Source organism: Thermobia domestica, chromosome 2, assembly GCF_964235325.1.
Source record: "Thermobia domestica chromosome 2, izTheDome1.hap1.1, whole genome shotgun sequence".
Taxonomy (NCBI): Eukaryota; Metazoa; Arthropoda; class Insecta; order Zygentoma; family Lepismatidae; genus Thermobia; species Thermobia domestica.
Genome location: NC_137455.1, coordinates 73,024,608 through 73,034,554, shown reverse-complemented (window position 1 = coordinate 73,034,554; position 9,947 = coordinate 73,024,608).

Sequence of the window (9,947 nt, the reverse complement as noted above, 5' to 3'; positions counted from 1 at the left end):
TGATAACATAAAAGTGAACTGAAATTTAAATAAAAAAAAAAAAAGGTACTATTTCTATGACACAACACGGAAACCATATTAGCAGCAACTACTTTTTCGTGACCAGTATATCTAGTTCCGGATGTAAGTGTTATTTTGAAAATGGTGTAGCACCTACTTCATCCAAAATCCGGAATATCAAACAACAGATTAATCTTGCTCTTTATCAACCCAGTTACAACATTTGATTTAACATCTGAAAAGTTGCCGTGCAATGTCTTTTTAACATGTGGATTATTTAGCGAATCCCTGACCAAAGGATTCGTGTATCCTACTTTGTTTCGGCAAAACAGGCGTGGTGGAAAATTGCTGTTCATACCTGTTTTCCTGTGCGCGATTGAAATATGTTCAGTTCTCTCTTTTGTAGTGCTTCAATGTCTTTGAAAGCAAGACTCTTTCTTTCCAGGTCAAATGTGACGAGCAGTACTAGTGGAAGTAATGCAACCCACTGTCATATGTTAGAACTAGAGCCCGAAATTAATGACAAAATAAAAAGCCCAAAATGGTTGGTAAAATTGCGAAATAACCCTAAAAATGACAAAATAAAACAAACAAGCAAAGGCTTTTAAAAAGGAAGGCATCAAAATGTTTAAAAACTTTCCACATCTGTAGATATCACTCGAAGCAAGTAATTTGGGAAGGATTCATGTCATTGTAAACAATTACAGCAGCACCACCTTCCACAACACTAACAATGTTCTTCAGTTTCTCCAAATCTGGATTAATACTTATAACACGATCACACTTTCGCCGAATGTGCACACCTATGTCACCAGATACAACACTAGTAGATCAACATAGCGCGTGGGAACTTTATAAAATGTGTTGCAATGAAAGCTAAATCCTTTTTCAAGAAATTCTCTTTAAGCAAACGTTCAACAATCTTAACTGAAGACGCATGATCCTTATCAAAAGTATCAGAGTTTTGATAATTCGAAGAACAGCTGTAATACATTTACTTATCTCGTTAAGACCGGTTGTGGTGGGAGCGGAAGTTCAGAAACTAATTCAAGAAAGGCACTGGTTTGCAAGAAAGCGTTCAAAGATATCTTTTTCACATTTGACACGAGAAGATCGACATTGGAAAAATAAGAACGTACTTCCTCTGCAATTCTGTGTAGTGTGTATGCCAGACAGGTGACATACAACACTCGGGAATAGAATCTTAAGGTCCTTTTCTGCGCTTTTCATGTATGCAGCTCCGTTTCTGACAAAAAGAAAAAAAAAAAAAACTATCGTCCTATCGTCTTTACGCGGTGACCACAGAATAGTCAGCGATTTTGCAGAAATTGTTTAATTGCCGTACCATTTACTTTAACCAGAACATCTGATGCAGTTAACTACATTTGTGTGCTTTCTTCCCTTTCCAAAGTTCCAATTACAACATTAGCAATGGTACGGCCTAGAATATCGCATGCTCTATCAATTGAAATTCATGTGTTTTTGTTACGAACACTTTTACGGATACCGTCAATAGTTCTGTTGTACATTCATGTCCAAAATGATTGTCACATATCTATAACTGTCTGTATTAATATAATTTGATAATGTTGCAGGATTCTTTTAATACTGATACTGTGTATATAATCGAAAAATGTATATTTGTGGTAAATTTCATAGGAAAAGAATTATAAATACGAAAATTAGAATGAGTAAAACAAAATGTTGCTAAATGGACAAGAAAGTTTTATTTTTTGTTCTTATTTACTGCTCTTTTGACACGAAATTTTCCACATACATATCTTTGCCGATTATACACATACTAACATTTAATAAATACCTAGCGAATTCGGTATAAAATTATATTTCTACAACAGCATATTTATAGACATGCGACAATAATTTTGGACATGAATGTACGTGGTATCAACGTAAATTTTCTCAAAGATGATTCACTTGGAACTTCTTGTTTTGTGTATTTCTCGAGAAAGTTTTCAAAGGATACATTTTCCAACTTTTATAAAGGAATAGCCACATTAATTAGTTTCACACAGATCATTCGCAAAACTGTTAGTACGCGAAACAGGATTCGTGAATGCTCCAAACACTACACTTAAACTCACATTTGTTTCCATCTTCTTTCCTAGAAAGGTCTACTTGCGGCATCTTGAAATACTGAAATGCATGGCAACAGCAGCTGTGTATCACACACGTCAGCGATTCACAATAACTGCCCATAGGAGGTTATTTCTTTTTTATTTTTTCACTTATTCTTAGCATTTAAAATTACAAGAACTGAAGACACATTAGCATCCCCCTTCCATTTCCCACATTCCAAAGGCTATATAGACTGTAGTTATTATCAGCTGCGATCGCTTAGCCAGATAATAGCGAGCCAAATCTTTTTGGTATGCTGTCAGTCATAAGTGGATAAGAGCAGTGGAATAAAAATGGCAACAAATTGCTTCTAAATTGTGAAATTGCTCTCTTCCTGAAAGTATGTAAATTGCAATATCTGGCATTTTGCCATTAATTCCGGGTTTAGTTCATCCGTGTGTGGCAGCTGTAACAGGTTAAGCCAAATGGATAATAATAGAATGGCAATGTCGACTAGATCTTGTGTTGTCAATAATGGGATTCATTTCAAACATGGTTCAGACTTTTGACACATTGGTGTATTATTTCTGACCCCAATTATAAGATTAATCTTCTACGATCATTTGCAGTTCTCATTTAACCTTTGAGAATCTTATATTCGACACATAAATATACAATTTTAAAGCAGCTTTGTTCAAAACAACTGGCAAGCTTCACTAGTAGTTCTATAAAGAAATAGGAATAAGGCCTATGGCCATCACAACACGAGTCGTGGCACAATAAAAGTAAAACGTTGCAACCTTCCATCTGTTGCCCAGAATAGAAAAAAAAAAGAAGTGTTAAAATTGTATTTAAGGCCGGCTGCTAATTTGTGGACGAGAAAGAACATTGACTGGAATTCTCAAGAGCTTACTAAATAGGGTAAACTGAAGAAAAGACAGTTTCCATAGACATGGGAGATTTTATTTATGTATATTGTATCATTCGTTTTATCTACTCCCAAAAGTATACAATCCCTAAACCAGGGCGAAAAATTTCTAACTCAGATGCACTCGCCAATCCAAAAATGATGGTCGCCAGTATATCGCAAGTACAAAAGATAACCCCCCCCCCCCTTCACGCCCTTTGGTTTGACAAAGAGAAAGATTATACTAGGTGATAAAATTTCAAAACCAGATAATAAGCTTCAGGATAATCAATTTGGAATTGGACAATTCATATTCATGTAAAAATATCTTACTTTAAGATTTCATGTTTGTGTAACACTCTCTTTGCACTGAAGTATCAGTTGTCGATTGGATTTTTTGGATCAAGTCCTTAAGGAAGGACCATTGATGAAATTGTCAGCAAATCATCCAGAGTGTCAGTCTTCAGGGAATTTCTGTAGGCACTCTTAACTCTATTGATACTTCTGAAGCTTCTTTCATATGAAGGAGTACTTACAGGTAAAACTGCACAAAATGTGACAATTGGAAGCAAATTTGGAATTCTTGTACGGCAGGAATCCAGGAGGCAAACAATTTCGATTGGAAGGTGGGAAAGGAGGGGCGAATTACAACGTTGTGAAGATTTCACATTTTCTCTCACTCAGTGACAATTATTTTCGTCCGAAACAGAAACTGTGCATTCCTATGAGTTTATGCAGAAACCATTCCTACTGAACACTGGTCGCCAGCTGTAAATTTCTAGTCGCCAATGGCAACCGGAAATTTTTGCGCCGTCGTAAACTATATGCAAGTATTACAAGTGTTTCGTATACGGCTTTCATTTATGTGCTGACAACTTTATAGAGTGAAATACGTAATATATTTATCAGAAATGGATTTTCGATAGATTTCTACTACTATTATTATTTTGGGGGTGGGGAAGCATTACTTATCCAACAATTAGTGTTAACAGTAAAATATCTGTGCCAACAGAGTAGAAGTCATGTCCATAAACCTTTCTTGCACAATGGGTTTAATATATAACAACTCATAGAACAACTTGCAGAAGCAATAATAATGATTGTTTCTGAATACATGTATCAAATATTTATTTTTAATTCTACACTTTGATAAACCTCCCTGATAAAGACCCTTACACACATACATGTCGGGTGGGGAGGACAGTGAAATTTAGAGCTATGTCGGCGGTAGTTTACTACCAGAAGGGTCACCCCTACCAAATTGGACTAAATGGAGTAACCAGACGAAGAGCGTTCTAGGAGGTAGCAATTCTCCAGTAGTCAAGTTAGCGGAAACCGTAGTGATTAGTATGACAACTTGGGACATTAATCATAGACGTGGTCAGAGTGACTTTAACGGCTGAGGTACTGCAGCATGGAAAGTTTTCCCTAGTTCGCTGACAGCAGAAAGAGAATATATGTACAATGGTCTTTCCCAGGTTAAAATATCCCCCCATTCGGATCTCCAGGAAGGAATGTCTTGGGAAGGAGTATTGGACAAGAGAGTAACAATGTAAGAAAGATAGAGAAAGGAAGCCAAGTAAGAGCAAAAGGTTTAGGATAGAGACGTGGAACATATTTCATGTTACAGGAAGGGAAGTCACAAAACCTTAAAAAAGAAATAAAACGAGTTCGTGCAGTTAGATGGAAAGGTAATAGGGAGTTGAACAACGTGCAGAAGTCTTTGCTCCGGTAATGACAAGGGTGGTTATAATGGTGAGGGAAGAATTCTTGGTAAGCTCTTAAAAGAGACAGTAGTGAAAGCAGAATTTGTTGATGACAAATTTATGTTAAGAGTTAAAGCAAAAAAGAAGGATCTAGTAATGGTACAGAAGTACCCACCAACGACTTCGCACATAACTGAAGCAGCAGAGGAAAGTTACGAGAAAAAGAAGCAATTATAGACGGAGAAGAGGGAGTGCATGTGTAATTGTAATGGGACATTTCAATGCAGTTGTGGGAGAAAAGCAGGAAGGTAGTCGTAGGCAAATATAGTTTCGGCGAAAAAAAATGAAAAGGAAGAGGGATTGGTCAATTTCTGTAGACAGAATTCACTAGTAATTGAGAACATTCGGTTCAATCAGCTCAAGTGAAAAAGATATACATGGAAATCTTCAATAGATTATGTTTTGATTTAGGAGAATAACTTGAAGAACGCGAAGACTTTCCGGGACCGACATATACTTTTCATAATCTTATGCTGGCCGAAGTGGATATTCAACTGAAAAATGTACGCAGGAGAAAAGTAGGCAACAAAATGTTGAATACTGAACAGTTGAGAAACGAGGAAGTAAGAAATCTTTTCGCTGAAAAATTAGAAGGAAAATACTCAAACGAGGAAAGGACAGATGCATACATATTAAACTGCATACAGCAGGCCACAAAAGACGTAGTAGGTTACCGCGAACACAAAAAGGCTAAGAAACCATGGGTTACAGAATAGATGGTGCAGAAAATGAGGGAAAGGAGGGCGTGGAGACAGTTGATACAGAAGAGGACAGAAAGATGTACAGGAAGTTAAATAGAGACTTACAAAGTGAAACAGAAGAGCAAGTTTTACAAAAGAAAATGCGATGATATGGAAGAATTAGAAAGAGCTGGAAAGTGTGAGGAAATATACGAGGAGGAGGTGAAATTCATGGAACTCCGGAGAAAACAAGCGGGGAATTACGAAGGCAGTAAGAAATAAAAATGGGAAGGTAGTCAGCGAGAGAACTGAAATCCTAGGAAGATGGAAATAACATTTGAGAACTTGTATGAGAATAGGGATAGACCGTGTAACCTAGATACTGAAACAGAAAAAGTAGGACGCAAGGATGATAAAGGGTTTAGTATTCTTCGGTTAGGTTGAAAAAGCTATATCCAAGATTAGGAATGGAAAGACAAACGGGATAGATAATATTCCAATCGAAGTCACTAAGAATATGGGAGATAAAGGCAAGAAAGAATTGTTCGGACTACAATGAAATATATGATACAGGAAAGTGGCCAGAAGATTTCCTGCAAATGATCGTACTGATGGCTATGAAATCGAATCCAGGAAGATGTGGAGTATAGAACTATTAGTCTCATATCGGATGCAGCAAAAGTTGTGCTTCGAATACTGAACAGAAGGTTGAGGACGAACAGTTCGGGTTCACGATAGGTAATAGCACAAGAGATGCAATTGGATTATTAAGGGCAGTAAGTGAAAGGTTTGTTGAAAAGGAAAAGAGATGTATGTCGTATTTATTGATCTAGAAAAGGCTTCTGGCCTTGTAAATTGGGAATTGTTATTAGAATGGAAAGATCGAAGACTGAACCAACAAGTAAATGTTAGAACAAGGTAAGAAATGACACAAGAGAGTGTAATTGGAAGGGGAGTTCAACAGGGATACTGACTCTCGCCTACATTATTTAATATCTATCTAGAAGAGAGAGAGTGGAAGAGAGACTACATAATGAAGGCGCATTTCGGTAGGAGGTAGAATAATTAGGTGTAATCGCTTTGCAGATTATACAATCCTTGTTGCGGAATCTGAAAAGAAAATCAGTAAGATGTTAGAAAACTTAAGGAAGGGTTGTAAAGAATATGAGATAAAAACATTGGAAAGAGAAAAAACCATGTTGATTGAAACGAGGTGGTCGGTATCAAATATAGAAAAAGGATGACTACTGTTCGATACCTGGGTAGTATTATTAGTGGTGATATGAAGTGCGAACGTGAAATAAAAGGAAGAACAGGAATGGCGAAAGAAGCCTGTAGAAGGAATAAAAGTATTTTGTAAGACCCTAAATAAAGAGTTGAGAAAATGCTTCGTGTGGAGTCTTGTACTGTATGAGGCAGAGACCTGGAAATTAGGTAAAAATGTAGAAACACAACTGGAAGTTTTCGAAATGTGGGTGAGAAGAATAATGGAGAATTAGCTGGGTCAAGCGCAGGGCTCATAGCGAGTCATTTTTTAAACTAAAAGTTACTTTTTTTTTTTGGAGGTAAAGTGACTCTTTCGTGTGATTTACGTTTTGCATTGGCAGTTTTCTAAAAAAAATATTATAAAAATAAATGGAAAAAGGCAGAAACTTGTTACTCATTACTCTTCTGAAAGCTTTAGTACTTGCTGCCACATATGAAACAGTCAGTTTTATTCTCACTTCAACTTTTATTCTTTTTAAAGCACAGTGGATGATTGGTGGATGTTTAAGCTCTCAAGGTGGGGTTGAGAACCCTTCTGTGTCTATTCTTTCTTCTATCACAATAGTCTTTTAGTTTTCTCTCGTAATAGTTAACGCTCCGCTAAACGTTGCGTGTGTGTGTGGTTCATCATGTTCGTCTTGTGTTATGCTTCTTGTGTGTTCTTAAGAGTAGGTAAAGAATTTGAATATTTCATAGCTTTGAGAACTCGCAATGCTGTTAAATATAATGTCTGAGATCAAGAAATTCGGAAATAGACCTGAACTGGTTCCACTTCCTCAGAAGCTTCATACATCTGCTGTCTGCTTCTAACCACACCATACTACTTCTAACTAGAAAACATAAGAAAGGAGGAAGCTGAAAAAGAAGTAAAGGAAAGATGAAACAAAACAAGAAACAAAGAGAGAGGTGATGGAGAAATTGACAAAAGAAAGAAGGGGTATGATGAGATTCTAGTCACTTTTTTGCGTGCTTTTGGTCACTTTTCAATTATTTACAAGAGACCATACCACTATGAGCCCTGCAAGCGGAAAACGAATGAGGTGTTAGAAATGGTGGGGAAGAAAAGAACAACTTTATTTAGATGAAAGAGGAAGAGAAACTAGTTTGGACATTGGCTAAGAAGGAACTGTACCATGAAAGATGTGATAGAAAGGTAGAGAGAGGGGGCGAGGAGACTGCAATTAATGGACGATATCAAAACAGAAAAAACGTACGTGAAGACAAAGAGGTGAGTGGAAGACCGTAGAGCATGGAGGCTTCTCAGTTGCGGCAAGTGACCTGCTAATGATGACAAAATACCTATGATGATAACTGATGAAGATGATGAAACAACATTTATCCCTTTCTTTTGAAAGCACTCTAATATAAATGAAATGAAAAATTCCTGAATTTTGACTACTTCAAAATTTTCAGGATGACTTCTATTTTTACATGAATATTAACTATGCTAAGCCCTTGGTAAGTTTGGTGGGCGGGCTCGTATTTACAGAACACTTATTGAACGAAATAGATATCATGTTGGCATCTGAAGCATGGAGATGATGGTATTATAATGTAATATTTCTCTCGATATGGATTCGGTTAACACACTGGTTCCCAACTGTTGCATCGTGCAGTTCCATAGTATGTTGCAAAATTTTAGAATTTAATGATCCAGTTAGTTAGAATCAATTTTGAGACACTGTACTAGTTAACGCTTCCAACGGCGGTGACAAAGCTCAGTACTACATAGAGTCACTATTTGTTTTCCTGCTGTTAAAACAATGAGTTTTCATCACACTTTTTCAACCAAGATGATCCCATTCTCCACGAATATTTACCTATGGATGCTACAGATGCATACTTAAAAATGATGTAACTTAAATCCTTAAATTATAACAAACTGTTTCAAGGCTTCACTTGAAAGTTTTCTGGAAGAAGTGGGTGTGTGTGTGTGTTCCCTTCCGATTATCAAGATCTTAAAATAACCATATTTTACATATGCTACTCAAATTTAAAGACGAACGTTTTACAATTAAGATAATTTATAATTACTAGTATATGATAATCATATTTTCAATCTACATGAATTACGTGCGAAACTCTTTCCTACTCTTGTGTTTTTTTTCGAGAATATTTTAGCAATTTTGTCCGTCGTATCTTGGAAGTGTAGAATTAACTAGAATACAGGGTTTGTCCTGACAGTAATCGGGATAGATACTGGCAAACAACTTATTATGGCCTCATCAACAGCTTCAATGGTCGTGAATATGTGTCCTTTCAGGTCTCTTATCAGGTTGAGGCTCTAACAGTGTTGGCCAGAAACTCACTCGTTGTCAACACGGTGTAGCTCGATGCATCGTCATGGTAAACAATTCAGCTGCCGGAGATCTCGGAACAGACGCAATGGGTTTCACTAGATGATGCGCGGTGGAGATTATAGCAAAACAATAAATACATAATCAAAAACGTAAAATTCATTTTTTTTTTCTTTCGGAAAATTAGCAGAACCTAGTTACACACCTGCATGACTGACATTTTCCGCCCACCTTGTAGCATGTCATACGACGCCGTACGAAACAGCTTCCTCGAAACTACCAAGTTCATTATCTATAATGATAATGGTGTGTCTAGAGCCTGCCTAGAGAATTCTAATCAGTTATAATTACAGAGGAAATTTCTCCCCGTGGCAGATCGCCGATCGTACTTAACGTGAGTTACCATTATTTCTGTAGCACTACTTTCACTCTCCGTTTATTGATCCTCTCGTTCCTCAAAGGAAATTGAAATCCGCACTGCTAATGTTTGTGGATTGTTATCGTATACATCTTTTGAATAGTCACACAAGAAGTAACCGAGTACAGAGAGAACAAAGGGATGAGGGGCAATAAACTCTTCCGAAGTATCCGAAATATTTAATATAATGTAGATGGATTGAGGACATCGGCAGAAGGACCATTTGTCCCTATGATATAGACGACTGACCAATGAAGATTTTGGTTTATGTTCAATAAATGACTGACCAATTTCCCAAGGTGAGCGTACATAACTGTTTTGCAGAGCTTCCATTTGCTGAAGGACGTACTCTGAGAAGAATGACATGTTCCGGAAGGGCGCGATTACTCCAATACGGGAGGAAGGCCTCATCACCGTAAGGATGCGTGCAAGAAAAACACGCCTCAAACTACTGATTTTTTTTATTAGGTTCCAATATTATTTTCTGTGGGGCATAAAGGCCTGTCCGAAAATCTTAGTACAAACTGGTCCCGCACC